The sequence below is a fragment of the Toxorhynchites rutilus genome, chromosome 2 (genome assembly GCF_029784135.1).
Source record: "Toxorhynchites rutilus septentrionalis strain SRP chromosome 2, ASM2978413v1, whole genome shotgun sequence".
Taxonomy (NCBI): Eukaryota; Metazoa; Arthropoda; class Insecta; order Diptera; family Culicidae; genus Toxorhynchites; species Toxorhynchites rutilus.
Window position 1 is genome coordinate 80140488 of NC_073745.1, and position 25050 is coordinate 80165537.

The following is a 25050-nucleotide window of genomic DNA, read 5'->3' on the forward strand; positions in this document are numbered from 1 at the left end:
GAGTCTAAGCTTTGTTAAGAAGTAGTAGCAGCAGCAGCAAGAGTAAAGAAAGAAACGAAGCGCGAAAAAAGAACCTAAAGAAATAACTTCAAATGCGAATGAGGAATCTTGCAAATGAAAATTGAAATGAAAAATTGTGTACGACTCCACATGGCGCGGACGGGGATCCGTGATTCGTTCCAGGCGGGTGTGAGCAGATGCGAAACTTGGTCTCCGGCAGAAGATCCCTGGGAGTTGGATGGATGGCTTCGGCCAGGACAGATGACATTTTTGCACCACCACCACCACCACGGTACGATTGCCGAAGCGAGGGGGAGGAAAATGGAAACGAGGGATCTTTGTGCTTCCGTAAAATGGATATTTACCCATTATTCCTCTCGGAGAGATGGAGGGAGTGGGTGGGGGTCGTTTGGGGGGCAGATTCGAGAGTTGAACTTTATATTTCTTTTAGAGCAGCCGCCGAATGCGAGATACGAATGAGTGTGGCGCGCGAAGCGCTTTGTGGGAGGAGTGGCTGCTGCTACTGCCTTCAGCCCAACTGGTGCCACGGGGTTCCAATTGCTCACGCCAGCAGATATGAGTGACGCCATCTTGCAATATTATTTTTTATTATTTTCATTTAAATTGAAAATCGAAGAAAAGCAGGGGACGGAGACAAACTGATAAAAGTAATCATAATATTGATCTTGAGTTTATCAACGTCATTCCGAATCGGTAGTCTTGCTCCGGAGGGCAGCAGCAAGAACTTTTGCAGATGTGAGCTTTTTCGACTGCCATCGACAATCGGGTTTTTGCACTAGAATTTTCATTTGCCTTGCACGAAGAGCGAATAAAATTTAATGTGAAATACCGAAAAGTTTGTATCACTTTCTATGGGTTTCGTCACTCTAGTTAGTACTCGCGTTTTTGAAATAAGTTTTTGGCATTCTAATATTAGTAATGCCGTAATCGAAACGTAATAACGTTACGTATAATTTTTATAAATGGGTTACCAATTTTTAACCTTCACGTTCGGCGTTGGATCACCCTGGTCAACGAGACTCGAGAGCGGGTGTTCCGGGGGATCACTTGCGAGCTACAAGGACAGCTCTTCACTCATAATGTCCACACTGCTTTCATCGCCTTCGTAGGACACAGAGGAACAAAGCGCTTCGTGATAATAGCAGAAGTCCCGACAGCAAACAAACGGCGCGTTTTGCACTCTCATAATTAATTTAAGAAACATTTTGCCCCGCACCGCTGTGCCTCTGTGTGTTATGCGAAGGCTAATGTAACAATTATGTGATCTTATGATGACTTTCAACGGAACCGCCGAGGGTGAGGGTGCGCGGAGGGGCGGCTTGTGATGGTTATATAAATGAAAGGATTTAGTTAGCGAACAAAAATCGGAGAATAAATTCTATTTGAGTCTGGCAGAGTTTGTTTTTGCAGAATGGGAGAATCATATATAAAGCGTGTTTAATTAGATATTATTATAAGTACCAACGTTGACAAACGTTTTCATTATTTTGAAACAACGGTATCATGCAAGCCATAGCAATTCTTGGATATGCGTAGATACAATCAGTGATATAGGTGTTCAGTTCCACACCGACCGAACTGAAGTGACAGCATCTCGCGGCATGCAGAATTTGCACACCACACCACACACCACGAGTTACCCCTCCCACATTGCAACTATGAGCCAGCCATCGCCAAAGCACGCTGTGCTCGACGGCATAAAAATGCACGTTTATCGCGGCACTGCATTCAGTTTTGCGTGAGCCGTGGTGCAGTGTAAATCGGAGACCAGCAGAAAGAGGAAGAAAGCAACATCAGCAGCAGTAGCAGCAGCAGCAGCAGCAGCAGCAATGAAACTGCACCGTCGGCAGTAAGGAGTTGCACCGCCGGCAAGAAGAAGATCGTTTCGGTGCTACTCCATAAAAGTAATGCGCCCACAGCGGAGCTCATCAGTCGCTACCCAACCACCAAACAGTGAAGATCGAAGTGAATTACAACTTAGAAATTTAAAGAGAAAACGTTAACATAAATAAAATGAAAGTGTAATTAGTCATAGTCTCCGGTGTTTGCATCCGACCGCCGGAACATCCAATCCTCCATCTCCGCCGCAACTTAAAAGAGTAAAAGTTTTCTAAAAGAGTTTACAAGAGAAAGCCTTTCTCAAGGCTCATCAACTGCAAGCGGTTGCTGCTAGCCAAGCGCTAGTCCAGTCCAACTGCGACGTTGGCTTCATGAGGCGAAGCCAACCCAAGGAGTCTGGCCCAGTTGCCCTCCTGGGAAGGAACACAGCGGTTCCTGCTCCCACCCGGCTCGGTTCCTGCTGGGAACGCGAGCACCCTTATCGACCGGCGCAATTACAGTCCACTGCAGCCCCAACAGTAGGAATCAAACCATTTTTTTTCTATACAATCTGTTGGGAGAACATCTCACCAACCGTCAACTAACATTACCGATATTACCAAAAGTTAATTTTCATCAATTCTGTTATGATAGAAACCCCGTCGGGGATGAATTTCGTTGCTCACAACTAAAAGGACAGGTCCAATCCAAAACATTCTATTAATCCTACACTCCAACAAGGATTGTCCTTTTCCCGATCACAAATACCACCAGCCGTCAGATCACCGAGAAGGGTACTGCGTGTGTTTTCCATCGAAGTCGTTGACGAGCGTTTCGGGATAGCCACCGAAGAAAATAAGAAGATTAAGTGGGAGCAGTCAACGGTGACAGTGCGAAACATTCACCAGGGACGGAAATTCATCGGTTGGACACTGAGTCGGACATATCCATCATCTCGCATCAGACATCGGTCAAATTTGGTCTTCCAAAAGTATAACCAGTTCAATTCCATATTCTAGACATCGATCTGATTAACCAATTCTTATCATCTAAGACTTCAAAATCCGCCACATCTCCACGGATTTCGACCTTCGACCATGCGGACATACTCTCCAGACACATATCAACCGTCACGTTCGACCAGAAGAGAAGTCGTGATTGCCGATCTCGAACTGGAGCAAGGCGTTCGTACTGTCACCAACGAGTCGCTCCAGGTTTTACCACTCTCGCTCAAGATCATCCAGAGCGGAACCAGATGCGACACGAATTTGAAACAAGTCTGCCGCTTCGTCAACCGAAGGCGGCCCATCGACCAGCATTACCAGCCTTGGCCTTCAAAAATCCTATCAACATCGTGAGTGTCTCTCCGTCATAGCTGGATGCCTCCTCCATGATGAGAGGTTGCTCATCCCGCGAGTAATGATCAGGAGGAGCAATTACAATCGGACACACGGGGCGAAAGTTCAAGGTTACGATCCACAAGATCAAAGGTCTACGCAGGAAACAAGTGGATTCGGCAGCCTGGCATGGTTATGTATAGCATCTGGCTACCATCGAAGCGGAGCACCTCCTTCGATCCCACTGTAACCAACTGCAAACTCGTCACGAAACGGAATAGCTGAGTGGAAAAGCCGGAGCACCGGAAACTGCTCAAGTATCGTTGTCTAGTCTGCTGGATAATATGTCCTTCGCCTAGGTCAGAAACTAAGGAACTCGACATGCCAACCGAACTCCAAAAATACCTGTAGTCATCAAACGTCAACAAACTTCCTTTAGCACGCAACATTACATCCAAACTAGCGTTGGCAGAAAAAATGCTTCATCGCGTGCTGAGGGGTGAAATGAACAAATACAGGGTGTGTCACATCAAATTACATCACGGAAAAAACGCTGTAAAAATTCGCCCAGTAGACCGATCCTTTTGAAAATTTTAGACAGTAAAAAAAACTATTAAACAACTTTTGGCATTTTCTTTTTATTCATACTTCGAGCCCAAGCCCATATGCCCGCACATTCCCCTTTACCCCGTCCATAAGGTTCTGTACAACGTCAGGTTGTAGTTTTTTTTTTAACAGAAATCCATTTTCTCTTGAAGTCCGTCTCCGATTTGACAACTTTTGGGTTCTTCCGGAGGGCCTGCTTCATAATCGCCCAATATTCCTCTATTGGGCGAAGCTCCGGCGCGTTGGGCGGGTTCATTTCCTTTGGCACGAAGGTGACCCCGTTGGCTTCGTACCACTTCAACACGTCCTTTGAATAGTGGCACGAAGCGAGATCCGGCCAGAAGATGGTCGGGCCCTCGTGCTGCTTCAATAGTGGTAGTAAGCGCTTCTGTAGGCACTCCTTAAGGTAAACCTGCCCGTTTACCGTGCCGGTCATCACGAAGGGGGCGCTCCGCTTTCCGCAAGAGCTGATCGCTTGCCACACCATGTACTTTTTGGCAAACTTGGATAGTTTTTGCTTGCGAATCTCCTCCGGAACGCTGAATTTGTCCTCTGCGGAGAAGAACAACAGGCCCGGCAGCTGACGAAAGTCCGCTTTGACGTAGGTTTCGTCGTCCATTACCAGGCAATGCGGCTTCGTCAGCATTTCGGCGTACAGCTTCCGGGCTCGCGTCTTCCCCACCATGTTTTGCCTTTCGTCGCGGTTAGGAGCCTTCTGAATCTTGTATGTACGCAGGCCCTCCCGCTGCTTGGTCCGCTGGACGAATGAACTTGACAATTTCAGCTTATTGGCGACATCCCGGACCGAACTTCTCGGATCACGTCTAAACTGCTTAACTACACGCTTGTGATCTTTTTCACTGACGGAGCATCCATTTTTGCCGTTCTTCACCTTCCGGTCGATGGTTAGGTTCTCGAAGTATCGTTTTAGTACTCTGCTGACCGTGGATTGGACGATTCCCAGCATCTTACCGATGTCCCGATGTGACAACTCCGGATTCTCGAAATGAGTGCACAGGATTAATTCACGACGCTCTTTTTCGTTCGACGACATTCTTCCAAATTTACGAAAAATTGACAGTGAAGCATGGCCAACGTGATCTATACACTCTTATCTGATTATAAGCGAAAGCTGAAGATATAATTCCTAAAAATTAAATTTCTACAGCGTTTTCTCCGTGATGCAATTTGATGTGACACACCCTTTAGGTTGGGGAAAAAGTAATCCATTATTTTCTCGGTAGCTGACTTTAGTGATCGATCATAATATCGATCATAAAAATTCAAGTTTAGGCTCGTTGTAATGGTTTTGTTTGTTCCATTCTGTTGTGAGTTACAGTGTGTCAAGAATGGAAGTCAACAAAGAGAACATTGTTTACATTTAAAACTTTTTCTTTCATAAAGACGAAAATGAAAACCAGTCAGCTGAAATTGTGATTGGTGTTAATGGTGACAATACTGTAACAGTAAAATATGTGCAATTTTTTTTTATTTAAATTTTTAACAAATATTTTTTAATTCATTTTTTTTTTGTTTCTACTGCAATACTCTGATTTCCGATCTCTACATGGATCATTTGAAGCTAGCGATTTACCAGAAACGTTCAGAATTGGCCAACAGAGGAGGTGTTGTGTTTCATCAGGACTACGCACTGCCACACAACTCCAGAAGCTTGATTAAGATGTTTTAATGCATCCACCATATAGTGCGGACCTGGCACCAAGCGGCTACCACCTTTTTTCTCGCATTGTAAAACTTCCTTTGTGTTTAGAAATTGGGATTAAGAGAAGATTGTAAAAATCTATTGCTAGAGTTTTTCGCCAACAAGAACCAAGATTTCTATGAGAGTGGTATCTTCAGAATGGCAACAAATTTACAACAAAACGGTGCATATTTGACCCAAATCGGACAATCCGAAGCATATAAAAAATATTTTGAACTCCACCCAAAAATAATGGATCACTTTTTACCCAACCTAATATTATACACAAACTCGTCTCTCGCATGAGTAAATGTTGTACCAGTATGGGAGGGTAGCACATTTTTTGTAATTTTTAAGCTATTTCATGTTGTAAACCAGGATGTAAAAAATGTGCTAAAAATTAATTTTGGGTTCAGCAACCAATCCCTTCTCGCCAGTCACCGAAATTACGAAGGCATCCAGCACGGTACGATCCGCATAATCTTTACTAGAAAGGAAAGATGTTGAGAGAACATCTCACCAACTATCAATTGACGTTACCAACTGACAGCCGTCAGCATGACAGATGCCACCGCGGCTCTCGGTGTGTGTTGTCATTAGAGATGGACAAAACGGTTCACATTATTGAACGATTGGTCGACTAACCGTTCACTTAAGGGAAAATGTTCTTTCGAACGAACCACTCACTCTTTTGTACAACGGAGGGAAATGTCAAAGCAAATATAAAAAATATGCATCATGACGATGTGGCAGCGTTAATCGCCGTAGGAGTGTGCCGGTGGACCGTGAAAAGTATCTTAAACCAAGAAAGGAAACAACAACTATCCGTAAGAGTGGCCACAGGTGGCCACAGTTTCGCTTGAATTCGGAGGGTTATGAGGGATCCCGAGGACTGCAATCAAAAGGAAGACTCGGGCGAATCCAGTGCGTTCAATGGCGAAGGAACACGGGATCAACGACATTGCGGTACGGAAGATCGTAAAGGAAGATTGTGGGGCGAAGTCGAGGGCACGAAAAATTATAGGTGGTTGTGTCCAAAACGACCGTATTATTGACGTAGCACTACGCTGTTATTTTATATAAGTCGCTTGTTTATAACTTCGGGTATTATCTTATAATGCAAGTAAGTTTTAGAAATAACTGTTTTGTAGAATGGTATGATCGCCTTGAAATATTTTTTTTCATTGTAGAATCTGTTGACGATAATTGATTGATAATTCATTCTTGCCCTCGCAGAACAATACACTAGCTGATATGCATACAGAGCTATACAATGGTGCCTTGAATCTCCTAGGAATATTAACTCTTCTCGTCATTTTGCACTATTCTCAAAAGAAACGCTTCTGTTAATATTACCGGCCTCGAAAAACAGGAAGTGGGTTATATCTATGGTATAACCGCAAGGGTGACGTAGGACTATCGTTGATTTAGGGATCATTTGTTTGAAGTTGAATCTAAATCCATCCTGAATGAATGAATAAATAAATATTTGGGTGGCTTCAAAAACGAGAGCATTACGTTGGAGGCTCAAGGTTATATGCATTCAATATTGGATACAAAAAACCTTGTTCTGAAGAATAATCTTCAGAAGCTTTCCTTACTGCACTTGATTGAATAACCAGCAAACGAAAAGAGTTGCGCGCGTGTATGTGTGTGTGTGTGGCGGCTGCTTCAATGTCTTCCCGAGGAACCGTATTTCGATGCTCTCTTGGTCACCTTCTCTTTTCCTTCTGATCGATCGGCTTTTCTGCGCTCCCTCACAGTTAAAACAAACTGATTGCATTTCAGGTCAGGTCAGGCCAGGTAATGAATCCCTCGATCCCTCGCCGTTCAGCTCGTTCAGTAACGATGTTGTCTTGTCGATGTCCTCAGGCGTCGTGCACAAATTACGTAACGCTAAAAATTCGGATCTTGAACCCCCTCCCCCCCTTACGTAACGCAATTTCCTATCTCTAATAAACAGAAAGTAACGCAACATCTACCCCCTCCCCCCTTATCGCGTTACGTAATTTGTGTACGACGCCTCACGAAAAATGAATGGGTTTCACCACCAGAATATCATTTAAGTATGCTTTTCGTGCGTGATTGAATCGAGAGAAGGTGTGGTTTACGATGGCAATTTGGAAGGCAAACTAGAGGAGAATAAACTCTCTGAGTATGAAAATTTCGGCGACTGAGCAATATCGATTGAAAATTATATAATTTTCGCGATACGAAACAATTTCCGTTGCGCGCGCATACAATATTAGATACGAAAATATCCTACTGATGGGAAAGAATAATCTTCCGAAGCTTTCCAGCTAATTACACTTGATTGAAAAATTACGAAATCAAATGTATTTGGTCGCTGTGTTATATGGTTAGAAAACATTAAAATAAACTCTTTCGCATGAATGTATTTTTCAATTCCGAGGGAACTGGCAGATTGTTTTTCAGCAACGATTAGATCTTTCCGGAATTTTCTCGATGCTGTATGGCATCCAAACGAAAATTCTCGTTTCAGTTTGGCCTGCAAAAAACTTTTCTGAACTCTAATCCATCAAATTGGGAGCCCTAAAAAGGGCCGTTGATTATATGCTACGCTAATATAGCACGCTCTCCTCGGATACGATGGGCCAGCTGGATGTTCTTGCGCATGATGTGACGCGTTTTGCATGGATAGCACACAAATAGGTATCTTCGAATAGGACTCCTGCAGCGTCATAACCGCGGAACTTTGGAAGCGCAAGTCGGTTTTGAAATCCTGAGCAATTCAACGAACCAAATGCTGCAAAGGTAGCTTGCGGATCACCAATTCGGTCGACTTCTGATAGCGACGAATTTCGGTCGGCTTCTTAATCAGTACGGAGAGGTATGCATGTGCGCACATTACACCGATTCCGTTGGGTCGGTGTTTGCACCAGTAGCCGATCCGACCAAACTGTCGGCTGAAGAAAAGTCTGTAGTGTGCGGGGGCTCTAATTGAAGTGTACAGCATAATGCATAGACGTAAGTATGAGCTTCCCCATCTCACATTCCAATAAGATTAATGGGCTTCCAAGTGGGCGCGCTACATACGGATACGAATGATTTCAATAACCTGTTTTCGAAGCTATCATTAAGCTATTGAAACAATTTTTCGACTCAATAAATAGCAATCATATAACTCTTGGACATTTTATCTTTTGTATGAAATTATTATCATACTGTTCCGTTGATCCGAAGCAGAATGAATCACGCTTAAAGAAGGAATGGATTTTTTCTTGGAATTTACACAGCAAAAATAATGCCCTTTCCCAACAATTAAAAACGACAAACGGTAAACAGTTTCATCAAAATGATTTCTTCGATATGGGGATATATTCACTACATCATGTCATATATTTCATATTCTTCATTATGATATCCATATCCATGGCACCTATCGGTATCGAATTATCATCGACACCACGAATTTCGCTAAATGCTCCTTTCAGTTCGTCCTGTAAAAATCTTTTCTGAACTCTAATCCATCAAATTGGGATCCCTGAAAAGGGCCGTTGATTATATGCTAAGCTAATATAGCACGCTCTCCTCGGATACAATGGGCCAGCTGGATGTCCTTGGGCATGATGTGACGCGTTTTGCATGGATAACACACAAATTGGTATCTTCGAATAAGCCTCCTGCAGCGTCATAACTGCGGAACTTTGGAAGCGCAAGTCGGTTTTGAAGTCCTGAGCAATTCCACGATCCAAATGCTGCAAAGGTAGCTGCGGATCACCAATTCGGTCGACTTCTGATAGCGACGAATTTCACGCAAAGTTCCCGGTCGATAGCGATGTGGCTTCTTCACCTATCCTGCTGCTGGTGCGCTTATCCGAGCTGCTTTCATGTGCCTTACCACCGAAAGACTAACGAGCTATCTGCGAAAGACTAACGAGATCGAGTCCTCACGGTGCGAGAGTAAAGTAAGAAATGAACGAAAGCAAAGGAAGCGTCGTTTTATAAACCATAAAAGTATAGAATCTAAATCCCACCCTTATTATATTCGTGAGTATACAGTAAGCTTATATAATAAAGAGGGTGGGGTTTACATTCGATACTTTTATGTTTTATAAAATGACACTTCCCTTGCTTTCGTTCATTTCTTACTCTACTCTTGCACCGTGAGGACTCGAGCTCGTTAGTCTTTCGGTGGTAAGGCACATGAAAGCAGCTCGGATAAGCGCACCAGCAGCAAGATAGGTGAAGAAGCCACATCGCTATCGACCGGGAACTTTGCGTGAAATTCGTCGCTATCAGAAGTCGACCGAATTGGTGATCCGCAGCTACCTTTGCAGCATTTGGATCGTGGAATTGCTCAGGACTTCAAAACCGACTTGCGCTTCCAAAGTTCCGCAGTTATGACGCTGCAGGAGGCTTATTCGAATATACCAATTTGTGTGTTATCCATGCAAAACGCGTCACATCATGCCCAAGGACATCCAGCTGGCCCATCGTATCCGAGGAGAGCGTGCTATATTAGCTTAGCATATAATCAACGGCCCTTTTCAGGGCTCCCAATTTGATGGATTAGAGTTCAGAAAAGTTTTTTACAGGCCGAACTGAAAGGAGCATTTAGCGAAAATCGTGGTTTCGATAATAATTCGTTACCGATAGGTGCCATGGATATGGATTTCTTAATGAAGAATATGAAATACATGACATGATGTAGTGAATATATCCGAAGAAATCACTTTGGTGAAACTGCATTATAAAATTATTTGTGTACGAATGCCGCAATCGATAGTCGACTCTAATTTGCGCTGGGTAATTTCCTCGGAGGACTCAATTCCTCCTTTGAGCATTAAGAAACTCTTTCTGGTAAAACGAAGTGGTATGAATCACATTATTTGAATGATAGAATGAAGAAGTTTTCTGCCAATTTCCTTCAACCTCCAAACATATCTTTCTCCCGTTTGTCGTTTTCGCGTTCGCTAATCTTTTCTCACAACACCCATTTCTCGTTTGAGAAATTGTTGAGTAAACATTGTTTGCCAGTGCGCGTAGAGTGGGAATTCCTAAAGATTCATTGCACCTCTAATAAATTGCCGAAAGACATGGTCTTACGTTGATCGCACTTGATTGAAAAAATCCAAAACGAAATGTATTTGGTCGCAGCATTATATGGGTATAAAGCAAATAATCGCTCGAAAATGACTTGATTTTAGCGATGATGTTTCACGTTTTTCATGTTAAGCATCCAATATTGGATACGAAAGTTTTCCACTGATGGGAAAAAAAATATTCAGAAGCTTTCCTATTAATTGCGATTGATTGAAAAATCACAAAACCAAATGTATTTGGTTGCAGTGTTATATGGATAGAAAACATTAAAATAAACTCTTTCGCATGAATGTATTTTTCAATTCCCAGGGGAACTGGCAGATTATTTTTCAGCAACGAGAATTCCGCGCGTGTATATGTGTGTGTGGCGGCCGATGTTTCAAGCGGAACCGTGGCATCACTCTCCTCCTGATGGATTCCCTTCTGGCCTTAGGTACACATACAGGCTCTTGGTGACACCGTTCATTAGCGCTTTCATGATAAACGAAAATAGCTTCACAACACAGCGACAACATGCTCCAATCGCTGTTCAATCATAACTGAGGGGGTTTACGAGCAGCGCTCGCTTATATACCGATTGGTGATTTCAATAGCCTGTTTTGAAAGCAATTTTAAAACTATTGAAACAAGTTTTTGGATGAAAAAGTAACAAGTATATGACGCGTAGACCTTTTATCTTTCGAATGAAGTGTCTATCATACCATTTCGTTCAGTTGTTTAAGAGCTATTAACGCTCAAAATCTCGGTCTCCGGCGTAACGCTTTCATTTTCGAAACTTTGGTTTTACACCCCGGTATAGAAATGAAAGACGTAGTCCTACGTCAAAAAACTTACATTACTTTCTCATGCTCAAGATAAGCGCAACTGTCATCTTTAGTGGAAAAAAGTTTTGCTACTGGGAAGGGAAACCAAATCACATACAAAATTCCAAAACGACATTTACTTTCTTGGTGACTAAATAAACCGAATAAACTCTTACTGTTAATATTAACAACATCGAAAAGAGTAGCATAGCTTCATTATGACCAAGATTGGCGCGATAATTTGCACCACGAAACAATCGCCAACCATAGCATCAAAAAATTAGACGAATGTTGCATCGTGAAAGGGCCAATGCGCACGGGAGCACAAATGGGGTTTAGTGTAGCGAAGATGCGCTAGTTTTACGTACGGATTATGAAGCACTCACGTACAAAGCTATATATCGACGGCCTGGAGCAACTAAATATATTCACACTTATTTCCGCTTTGCGCTCTTCTCAACAGAATCCCTTTCTGTTAATATTGCCGGTCTAGATTAGCTTAGCTCTCATCCATTGCGGAGAGAGTTTTGCTATCGTCATGCGAAACCAAATCACAGACAAAATTCCAGAACATAAACATTAATGCAACGGCGTCAGTATGATGCAATTCATGTCGTTTTTGCAATACGAACTAAATTTCTAGTTACTTTCTGTGAAAAAATACTCTACAAAGAAATGTTTGAGGAGTAATTATGTTTTCCGGTGCATGAAAAGAAACGAAACGAAAGCAATGAATACTGCGACAATGGGTGATATGTTTGTACATGATGTTCTTGAATTATAAACATCGTGTTTGTTTACACATGTTTATGTTTGTGTATCATTGTTCGTGTTTGAGATAGACATTCAACACTAGCGAAAATCATGTTCGTGTTCAAACAAAAACATGGAATTTTCACATCGCGTGGACATGTGTAAGTGTTTTTCGGAACGCTGTATCTGACCAAGCATCCTACTAGCATTATGGTGTTTGGATTGGTGGCTTCAGATGGCAAAAAGATTAACGTGGTGTTAATTCCAAAAGGTGAAAAGGTAAACACGGAGGTCTACATCGGTATTTTAAGTAAGTATATTCTTCCGTGGATCAAAAAGCAGTACGGCTCGAATCCAAATGTTGAATTTCAACAAAATGGGGCTTCGTGCCACACCTTGAGCGGCACTCAGAAGTAGTTGCAGGTACATCTGCCATTCTGGGCGAAGGATATGTGGCCTCCATTCATTCCCGATGCTAACACTAGATTTACGGACCGAGCCAAAATATTTCGAAAACAGAGTTCACATATAAAAAATGTTTTCCATATACTTTTATGATAATGAACATTTAATTTGAATTGATTTGCAAAAACTTCAATTTTCTTGTGTGAGCCATGTTGGCTCACTTCAGTAAAAATAGGTATATAATCCACATCCGTAAATCTAGTGTTAATCCTCGGTTTGGCGCGTCATGAACGCTTGTTTTAAACGTCGTCCAAGTACAGCAAGCATCAGACAGATTGTACCCGGAGAGAAATGGATCCAGGATATTAGGACCTGCCGTGCGTTCCGAAAACGTGCGGAGGCTGTAATTGCAGCAAGTGGAAACTCGATCGATGATTAACATAATTTAAGACTCTCAGAAAAATCACCCCTTTGAATTAATTTAAAAAATTGAATTTTGACGTTGCTTAATGGTGCAAACATTATCACGCATACTGGTACTGTTTAATTAGTTTTGCTATTGACGGTCTTTTTCTAACTCTCAACAGTAAAATATGAAATTAAAATTTTACTTAATAAACAATTCAACGGTACAATTTAAAAACCTACGTAACCTGGAATGCTTCTAGCTGTATATTAAGGTTTTTTAAAACGAACTTGATTAAAAATGTTGATTCCCACGAAAAACTAGCCTATGGAAAATATCAGCTCAATCGGACTTCATTTACTAGTGTCGCACAGCGGTAAATGTTCGAGTTTTTTGAAAACCAAAAAATGTTATCCCGAAAAAAAAATTTCTCAAAAATTGTCGTTTTTGTCTGAAAAGTCGATTTTTGACGAAATTTTTTTTCGAGATAACAGTAAATCTCGACGTTTCATGCGATTTAAGGCTTTTGGTATCTATTTTTTTTCGAAAACCCCGATTTCCTTTACTCCCCCCTTGGGTGATTTTTCGATTTTCAGAAGACTAAAATTTTGAAATCTGCGACAATAGTAAATGAAGTCCGCATGAGCTAATATTTTGCAGAGAGTATTTTATCGTGCAAATCCACATTTCGTAGGGAGTCCCGGCTGAAAAATCGATATGACGATTTCCATTGGCACCCGTTTTGCCTCGTATTCCGAAAAAAAACCCAGTGTCGCTTTTTGACAAAAAAAAATTTTCGAAATGATATCAAATCTCGACGTTTCATGCAATTTGAAGACATTTGCATCTAATTTTTTTTCGAAAACCTCGATTTCTTTTACTTCTTTGGGTGATTTTTCGGTTTTCAAAAAACTCAAACTTTGACCGCTGTGCGACACTAGTAATTGAAGTCCGATTAAGATGATAGTTTTTCGTGGTAATCAACATTTTTAATCAAGTTCGCTTTGAAAATTCGAAATGGTAATTTTCATTGTTCATCTATCATTCGTTCGTTCTTCTCCCAATTGTAAACCACTGATTATGAACTGTGTTATGGTCAGCATACTTTCGACAAATCGCATGTTATGATTAGTTAAAAAAGGATAAGGAACGAGGAATATGAAAATCAACAAATGAGCTTGGATTCGTCGAATTACAAATTTTCATAGACGAAGACGATGGCTGAACTCAACAACAACTCACAGAATATTTGAATGCTCCCAAATCACCCGTTGTCAGACGTTTAAAAGCCATGGGAGAGATCCAGAAGATTGGAAGGTGGATTCCGCATGGTTTGACCGACGGACAATAAGTAAACAGGGAAAGCGAAATTTTGCTTGCCCGGCACGAAAGAAAGTCATTCCACCATCGGATTGTGACCGAGGGTGAAAAGCGGATACATTTAAAGCAAGGGTTCTCAAACTCTTCTGGGCAAAAGACCCCTTTTCCAGAATTAAGTCATACCTTAGACCCCCATTTCTTTGAGAGTCCTCTTTATCTTTAGTTTTTTTTCTTACTGAATAATTATCAATTTGAAAACATTGCAGTTGGTTAAATGAATAAACTTGACATTATTTTTTCACGGAGGCGATCTGGCCTAGTGGTGCGCACCTTTCACGAGTTCAATTCACACACCCGACAAACTTCAAAAAAATGGAAGTAATGTTAAAACGGGCCAAAAGTGTTGAAAGTCACTATAATACAGAAAACAAATATCCTCATCACATTCAACAAAATATATAGAGATAAAATTTAGTAAATATCATGTGTAATAAATAATTATGAATACAAATTACTCACAAACAATGAAATCATTTAAATCTCAAAGCAATCTATCCATAACTACCAAAATATCAAAATACGATTCAATATTGGTTAGTTAAAGCCTTAAACGCGGAGATTTTCGTTGATTTTAAAATGGTTCCTTCGGTTTCGCGTTGTTTGTAATCATAATGATGCCTTTTTCGACAAAGTATGATGATGGAAAAACGATGTTTTTCAGCAATGTCTCACATCGCCGGATACTGTTTTTCAATGTTTCGTTATAACTAGAACATATGACAACCTTGATTGTACTGCTGTCTCATCTGCGTTGATGATAATCAACTTTTCTGGCATTATCACATTGGCTCATTCCAAGGAAGAAAAATCCTTGTGTGATGCATCGAAGCGAGTGACATATGATAATATATATGGAAGTGAGTGACATATGATAATATAAAATGGTCTTGAAGATTTTGTGATAATTTTGACAAATGCGAAAACTGTGAATATTCTATTCTGCTTAAATTTGGTTTTGAAAGTTTTGTCAGAAGGGCCTATATTATTGACATTGTTTCAATCAAATTGAAATAGTCTCCCTGCAGCTGAAACACAAATTAAAAAAAGCTGAAAATCTTGCTATGCAAGAGACTCTTGGTGGTCAACGAACTCCAGCATGTAGAAGTAACCGAGTAAATATTTTTTCGTTTTTCTCTTATAGCTTAGCAAATAATCGAGTGTTCAAAGGATTGCTTCGAAGGTTTTTGATAGCACTCATAACCAGTGTTGCCACACGTACAGATTGATCTGGAAAGGTACAGATTTTTTGGTTGTTTTTGGTACAGATTTTTTGGTTGTTTTTGGTACAGATTCTGTACGGTACAGACTACACATTTTCGTCAAAAAGTACAGATTGAACAGATTTTTCCGCGTGTGAAATTTATCTCTTTTTTGTGCAGTATTATTACTTGAAACCACTCATTACATTCACCTGAGAATATATTTTATTACTGGCAAATAAATTCATAATAATACGTGAGTATTTGTAGTAAGTAAATGTAGGCATATAGTTAGTAAGTAAATATAATATTTTGTAGTAAATAAATGAGTATTTTTTCATGCTTCATGATTTTTCTCTACAATAAATATTATCGTTGGTACAGATTTTTGGTACAGATTTTTTGAAGAAAAAGTACAGATGAGGTGGATTTTTTCCCCTTCTGGTACAGATAAAAATGTGGCAACATTGCTCATAACATTAAGTAAAGACTGATGCGATCTAGGGCTCAGATTTTTTGCTACTAAATGCTGTCTGTGAATCACGCAGTGAACGGCCAAGTACCTTACGCAGTTGTAACTTTGAGTTAGCTGTAAAACCACGATGACGACCAACCATTGATGATGCACCATCAGTCTCAATGTCCTTCCATGGAATAGCCTTCTCGGTAAAAAAAACCGACCTTTGGTAACAGTCTTCATATATGTGGCAAAAATCATTTCTTGGCACATATTTTCTTTAATAGATCGACAACAGAGCTTCATTGCTGTGTAATGTAGACTCGTCCAGCTGGAGAGAAAATCTGTTGGTCTAAAATAAATTGAATAACATTTTCCCTCTTCACTACCCATCTCAAGTTTCCTGAAATAATTAAAACAAATCATCGTGTGCACACTCATCGTCTTGTTGAGTTTTTAAAATGAACAGCAATAATATTTTCTACTAAGATATGAGTCATTCTCAGTGTTGCCACATATATAGAATATTCTGTTATTTACAGATTTTTCGCCAAATTTCAGATACAGAATACACAGAATTACAGATTTTCTGCAAAGATACAGAATTTAAAGATATTTTTTCAAATTCAAATTAAAATGTGAAAGTAATCACAGTTCATTTTCTCTGTCTACCTTCTGACTAATAAACTTTGTTTTTTTTTATCGTTGAGTCATGAAGCTATGTACCTTCATTTATAAAAATGCTGAAACATATGGAATGTCACCTCACTTCTCCATTCCTGCTAAGGATGTTTTAGGACACTTTTTGATAATCCCACATTCATCAGCGTGTGTTGAGTGAATATTCTCGCTTCACAATGCCGACGAAACAAAGTTCTGAAATTGGTTGGCTTCCACAATGATGGACTCTATCTTCTTCTTCTTCTTAAATGGCACTAACGTTCCTAGTGGAACTTCGCCGTCTCAACGTAGTCTTATTTGCGTCATTTTTACTAGTATTTAGTTGAGATTTCTATGCCGGATAACACGCCTTGAATGTATTCTGAGTGGCAAGCTCTAGAATACGCGTGACCACAGTGCAAGACAGAGGAAATTTCTTTGACGAAAAATTCCCCTGTTCAGAACGGGAATCGAACCCGAACCCCCGGCATGTTAGGTGTGGCGCTAACCACTCGGCCACGGGAGCACAATGATGGACTCTATATTGAAAGCAAAGAACTATGTATCGATTCAAGGAAGAGCGTCAAGGATGAAATTGACAGAAAATTAAAAAAAAAGCAAAGTTCAACAAAACCATGTATAAACATCATACAATTTATTATGAGAAAACTTTTTTTTGACGTAGAACTACGTCTTTCAGGAAGGGTGCCAAATCAGAGAAAATGTCACATTTTTATGAAATAAAGTTAACGTTAATAACTATTTTCACAGCGAACGGATTCTGATGATTTGCATACCATTTGAATTGGAAATTCTCCAAGATTTATTCGATATGCTATACATTACAATTCCCTAATCCCTAAACGTTTTAAATGATTGAAAACTGAAAGCATTCCCATTTTCCCATACATTTGTTCTGCCGATTTGTGTGCTTCCCGTACCCGTACCGTCAATAACATTCGTTTTTGCCCGTTTCCAACTTATTTGGAATAAATAAGCCATCCACGATTTGAACCCACCACCACTTCTCGTTTGGTGGTCATCGGAGCAACATCGAGCGAAAATAGATTCTTTACCTGCCGGGAAAGATAAGGGAAAGAGGAGTATGGAGTAGAGTTTGATTCCACTGATGGAATGGAATGAAACCACAGTGGCGAGCGTGGAGTAAGTAAGTGAAACACAACGAGCGGATGTCATTCATACCTAATGTTGATTTCATACATATAGACACACACAGCTCGATGCAAGAAAGTAAGATATTGCGAAACGGCAATGCAATTTCATCCGCATTCACTACACACCCTTGAAGAAGAGGAAGCCCTCCGTATCAAAGTGTGATTTGACAAAGAAGGTGTCAGCAGCATACGAATTTTTTTGTGCTAGTGCGGATATGGAAGAATATCCAGAATTTTGGAATACGGAAATACACTGCATTTTTTGACGTAGGACTACGTCTAACCGGAAGATATAGGGGGTGAAATGGAAATCTAGGCACTGAACAAGTAGGAAAAAATGCAAGATTTGGAACGCTTATAACTCGAGCATTTCTCAATAGATCGCAAAGGTTTTTGCATCAATTGATAGGAAATATATCTACGCATCTATCATAACGAATAACATTTCATTTTTCTTGAGATAAATAATTGAATAATTGTGAAATATCAAGCATTGTCCTAATGCACTATGTGCCCATTTTTGATTGGTCCATTTTGTACTCCTCAAATCGTACCGACCAAAACGGGCAACCAGAGCAGCAGCGAAATAGAATGAAGCACGATTGGAAAGGAAAAAGAAAAAAATGAGGGAAACATTGGTCGCAGTCTCACACATGCGTAATTCTCGAGCCAGCCAGTCAGCTTAAAAATCCCCGCTCCGCTGCCGTAAGGATCATTCTCATCCAAACCGTACACCACATCGGTTCGCATCACAACACATCAACAAACCAACCCAAGCAGCCATGCCTGGACATGGTAAAGGAGGAAAAGTGAAGGGAAAGGCAAAATCCCGCTCGAACCGTGTTGATCTGGAGTTCCCCGCAAGGGTAGCTAGGCCGAGCGCGTTACTACCAGTGTACCAGTCCACCTAGCCGGCGTTATATAGCTTCGGCTGCCGAAGTGATCGAGTTAGCTGGCAAAGCTGCTCGCGACGATAAGAAAACCCGCATTCGGAACAGAACACATTCGGTTCAGTGGACATCAAGACAACAGGCAGTTGCAGCGAGTGGCGAGTGGCAAACGCAATCGCAAAACGGCATCAGGTAGCAAAAGAAAAAAGTTTGTTCTTTATACAAACTGCTTTGGCGGCAAATCCAGAACAAGGCGGCATCGAGGGCGTTCGAAATGGTTTTTTTTAAAACCACGAGTACTAAGTTTTCTAAATTGGAACCATTCCATAAAACACGGCGCTTATCAGGGCCATTAAACCTTTCAAAAAAGAGTTTACGGAATACAGTTCAATGCATTCTAAAATAATATCCAAAATAATAATAAAACACAAATTGATTTTTTTATAATTTGTTTGCCAGGATATGATGAGTATGTGAATTTGGCAGTTGTTCTGAGCTTATTGATGGTTGGGGACTTTCCCGATTATCCAATTTTCACCAATTCTTAATTTGCTTCTAGATTGAAAGTACAGTAATTTATATTTAGCTCGACATTGAACTAATTGGATGGATCTGTAATGCGACATTTTTGTAAACATAGAGTTCGGGGTCCGAATTATGACCCCACATTGAAAGTCGACACTGTACCACTGTCATCGGAAATGTTCAATTACAGGTTTAAATCGCCTCAAATGTGACACTGAGTGTTTCTCCGGCACGTCGCATTAAATTTAATTTACTGACCAACATGTCACAAGCTGGATGGGAAGAAATTTTCCAACTGTGAAAGCTGTGGCGAGTGGCAAACGCAAAAGCTAAACAGGAAGGTTTAACCGAACAAGATGGGGATATCGAGTGATTAAACAGTAAACTAATCAATTTTTCAGGTAGATAGGTAGGTATTCACGTAGGAGAAGAAAATAAAACAATATATTTGAAATATATATTTAACAAAAGCTGTCCCCTTTGTATAGTCCTACGTCACTCCGGTTATGTCCCCGACATTACCCACCCGTCTTTTTAAATATAACGACCACTTTGAGAAACCCTGATTTAAAGAATCCCAAGCACAAAAGATCATCTGTTGATGCCGACTAACCGGTCACATCGATTGCAGGTTCCAGATTACTTCGGAAAGGAAACAATGTTGTGCGTGTTTTCTGGGATCAGCTGCCTTTTAAAAAACGGTAAAATTGTTAATAGTGAACGTTACCAGATACAATTGATCGAGTTAAACCATCGTGCTCTGGTCCAAACAACGACCTGAATATCAACACAAAGACAATACAAAGTCATTTTTCTCGATGGCAATGCTCCGCACACCGAACAAGATCGGTTGAAATAGTCAATTGAGACCATTCTATTGGCTATCTAACGTACAAATCTACACCTAGGCGGCGCTGCGGTGAAAGTGATGATGGTTTTAAATTTTGCCATGTGAGCTTATGGAAGGTTTGTAGTTCTTTCCACAAATTACAATATTATAATCATAAAAGAATATTTGATTGCGATGAGTTTGTAAGAAATTTAATTCTGCGCAATTTTATGTATAGCATGTTATTTATTTACCTATTTCAGTAGTGAAAACTATAAAAATGTTGACAATGGTTGAATTAAAGAAGAAAATTCGAAAGCACAATCAAACACAAGTAGAAAAATGCACGATTCCTGCATGTGAGAACTACCTTGGAAAGCCCGGAAGTAAAATATACGTGATTTGTTTTTTGAGTTTTAGGTTACATTAGCATCATTTTCTTAGTTCAAAAACAAAATCCAGATGTCTCACCGATCGTTTACGTTTTGCGTTAAATCGCCAATGCAGCTTCTTCACCAGACGTGGCTTCTTCCGGTTACCTTTTTTTCATTGATTCATCGACACGCACTAGCTGAGCAGCATACTACTTTGAGCAAAAATGGCTCGATGACTAGTTTGACACCAAAACAAAGAAGTTTTGGCGAGGCATTCATTCACTATATTCAACCCGAAATTGTTGGTGCGACAGAAGCTTTTGATAGTATCTCTCCCCGTTCCATCAGAATTAGTATTACAGTGTCCAATTTGCCGATAATCGGAAGAAGCTTTGAAACACTGTGTGTTCTGTGCATCAAATTTGAAATAATTCCCATGCTTATACTTCTGTGGATAATTTATCAGCATGGAATGTTGCATATATCCTAATATTATCTCGAAACCATTCCTCAGCTCATAAAATGTAAGCAACCAGTAACAAAGGAATAGTAAATTTACGAAATACACCGGCATATTTCCTCTCCACATTCCAACCCGCCTTCGCTTCGTCTTTGCGGTTGTGTCCTCTTGGTAACGAGCTGTCGTTGCTATCACGGGATGTTTCCGTCTGTGCCTGTGCGGTTGCTGTTCATTTTCTTATAGCTGCTGGCAGTGGACATGTTCCGGCTTTATTTTTTTTTGTTTCGCCCAGTCTTTCTCAGCGTGTTATTATTTTTCTTCTCATTTTTCCGCATAACTTTTCGTTCCGACGTTCTCGGAACAAACGCAAATGACGTGTCGGTCGTGTGTTTTCCGTGGTTGTATCTCATTTCATTACCGGGCTTTTCATTTCAGCATCTTTGGCTCGCTGTCACTCACCGCTCCGTAGTGGTGGAGCTGCCCTTGTTTATGGTATTCCTTCTTCCGTTCGGCTTGCATATCCCCACACACCACACGCAGCAGCATCTCGTGACGTGATGGAGAACGAATCCTGCCCAGAACATTATCCCCACAGCGCCAATTTCTTCTGTTCCATTGAGATATGTATACGAGATTCCGGTGGCTGTGTGTGTGTATACAATCGAGTGCTCGCCATCCGATGGCATGTTTTTCAAAATTAGATTTTTTTTCTTGCTCTTCCCCCCTTTCCCCGTTCCTCTGACGCGTGTTCCAGATGAAAGTTCGGCGCGGGTTTTCATGGTGATGAACGAAATAAAAGTCAATTTTAATCATAATACTGTTAAATGTGAAGAGGCCACGCAATCACCGTCCTGAGTTGTCCTTCGATTGGGGGGAGAGAGGGGGTAGATTGTTACCATATATTTATACGAGTTGAGATTCACCCTTGGATACGACAGGGAGGGGGCTGAGCGCGAACGGGAAATACTCTTAAAAGATACACGGAATCTTATTTTCATCTTGAAGCCGCACTAATCATTCACAGTGCAGCTCCCTTAGCGCTGGACCGAGGGTTGTTTTTTTACTGGGTGGAAAATTTCACGTTGAGTAAGAAAGACACATAAAAAACAGCGAGGGGACGAACCACTCGCGAACATCGGATAACATAATAAATTTTGATATGTGTCAGATGTATTTTAGGCTGCTGTTTTACATTCTGGGATCTAATTTAAATTTATTAGTTGTTTGGAAGAGTGTCTGGGCTGTCGAGTGCGTCCAAATGCCAATACACACGCCACTGGCAAATACTGTCATAACAATAAAAAGGAATATCGAACAGTTCATATTTTACTAGTTTCATCTCACGTCTAGCTAGATCTTCTATAATGGAAGACCATTGCTAGCTGGTCATCCACCCGGATTGGAAGGAATCCCTAATTGTTTCTATTTTGTTCCTATTAGGAATATCTGCATATTAATGGTTTGAAAGCAGTTTACCTGCTTGGAATGCAAGTTTTTTTTCAGCCTGTCAAATTGTTGTTGGAGAATATTATCGAGGAGTTTTGAAACATATGAAAGCCAGATAGTACGGCTCTTCTACACGGTAATGCGCCGAGTAACAAGTCACTGATCGAGTATCAATTGTCGGCTCAATATCAGGTCTGTGTTCTGAATCATCCGCCATATTCAACTGAGCTGCAACATGAGACATTTCTTTTTTCTTAAAAAATGACGCAAAATGAAAAGGATATTTTTGACCAGAGCCCGAAATCTTCGAAAGAGAAAAATGAAGACCGACTCTACTCTCAGTAGCTTCGCTTCGACTAGAACTGCTTCGGCAGTCGCCGTCAACAAAACGTGACTTGACTAGAAAATGAATTGTCCAGAGTTGACTAGCGAGGATGAATGGTGAACTAGTCCAGTCAGTGGTTATTTTAACTGACTCAAAAAATGAATACAAATCTGCCTCTTCATTCAACTGACTTCAATCCACACTTCCATTTCCCCCTGACACTAATTATATATTATATATATCCATATAAAGAGGAACGAAAACTTGATTTCTGAGGCAAAAAAGTAGTTACCGTCCGTGTTATTGTCTACCCATCGTGAACTCAAACCAACGAACTTAAACATTCATCAAGTATGTATACCCGCTCTCAGCTTTCCAGAGCATTGAGGGCACTAGGCAGACAATCGGATATCCCCGTCCGGGATATCTTAGGTAGTCGTGATCCTGATCTTCTGCTTCATCTATACCTGTTCCTCAGAAACGCCGATGTCAACGTTTGAAGATGTTTCCTCCGTTGTATCCCTGTATCATATCCCTCCTATACAATCGATAAACTTTTACTTAGTCGCGGCAATACACATACTCTTTACAGATACACAGGTCGAAGGTTGTGCAGGCCACTGATCATTCAACAAGAGCCAAAGGTTGTACCGCTCATGGCAACTCTACACGAGCTGAAGATTGTACCGCCCAGTGACCATTCTACCCTGGATTCCTCGAGTCAAGAGAGATGCACCACGATTGATATGAGGTACAGACTAGGGGGGCGTCGCTGATCAATGGTCAGTTACACCCCAATAGGAAGTATCCCGTGTCGGCCACACATACATAGTACTGGAGACTGCAACATCCCTATTATGAGATCTTTGTAAAAACTAACCTCGAGCCAACCGCGAGTAATCGGTTACATATTACTAACATAGTTGTAAGACAAACATTGTCAAAATATTGGACTCCCGGCCCCGTTATGCTAACGCCACATGTGTCTTAATAAAATATATATTTTGGAAAAAAAAAGTATGCTACAAAGGTCCTCGCGTTAGTATTAGTAAATAGCGAGCAAAATAGCGCAAAAAAATCTAGCTCACCTGTAGCGTATGTCAAACCACGTTGAACCTAAACATCGATGCATGCATGATGATACATGGGAGAGAGAGAGAGAGAGAGAGACAGACAGAGAGAGGAACGAATTCGTTTTGGGGGAAATCACTTCAAAATTCAATGGAGAGAATTTGACTGGGAAGAATGAAATGATATTGTCGAGTCGGTAGAGGGAGATACCGACTAAACGCCCGACTGACTGTTTAGTCGTTTTGGCGGAGAAACTGCGTGAAGAAGTCATTTCCATCTGAATACGGATATAGTCAGTCAGATAGTCAGCTGACTATCCTCAGTTGAATATGAATATGCCGAGCCCTGTTTTTGACGACGTTGAACGTCATTTAATATAGGGTTGGGGAAAAAGAAATGTCGTTTTTCTGATCGAAAGTTGACGCTTCATTTAACATACTTTAAATTATCCAATTTAAGTCAACTATGTACCGTTTGTTCGCAAACGTTGCCATTTAGAAGGCAACTTCATTATCCCGATTGATTGACCTACCAGTACGGGGTGTATCTTCGACAACCACTACACCAAAACGAAATCGATGAAACCAACGCTGTACTGTGCGAATCGTTACAGTATCGGGTCCATAAACTACACAAATTTTTTCGGCCGCTTTCGTTGCAGTTTTACCTCGCAGGTAGTAAAAACGTAAAATATGGCAAATTTCTTGCTTGGTGCACTCCATCTTTGACGCGCTATAACTTGAGACTGAAAAGGACAATCACAACACTGTCAAAACGACACTTGTAGCAGGGGATAGTAACTTCAAGCAAAAAATGGAGACCGATTCGAGATTGCTTTTATGTAAACAGTGAACTTTTTTTACACTCTAAAAATTGCACAAAACTTGCACTGATAACTGAATGATATTGTCAATTTGTGCGAGATGCCTCAAAACAGCTGGGAATAAATATTGTTTATATATATATATATATATATATATATATATATATATATATATATATATATATATATATATATATATATATATATATATATATATATATATATATATATATACAGTAAGTTACATTTAATGCGACATTTAGATAATTGGACAGACCTGTAACGCGATACGTTTAATTGGACTTTATTATGTCTTATTGGACATGTTTGTAAACATTGAGTTCGGGGCCCAAATTATGACCCCACATTAAAAGTTGCCACCAGACGTCGACACTGTACCACTCACACCGCCAATGTCCAATTACAGCTGTATTATATTGTTATTTATGTTCGTATCATAAGCAATGAACACACATTTATTTTCCACTTGCAACAGTATCCACGACATTACTACCCAG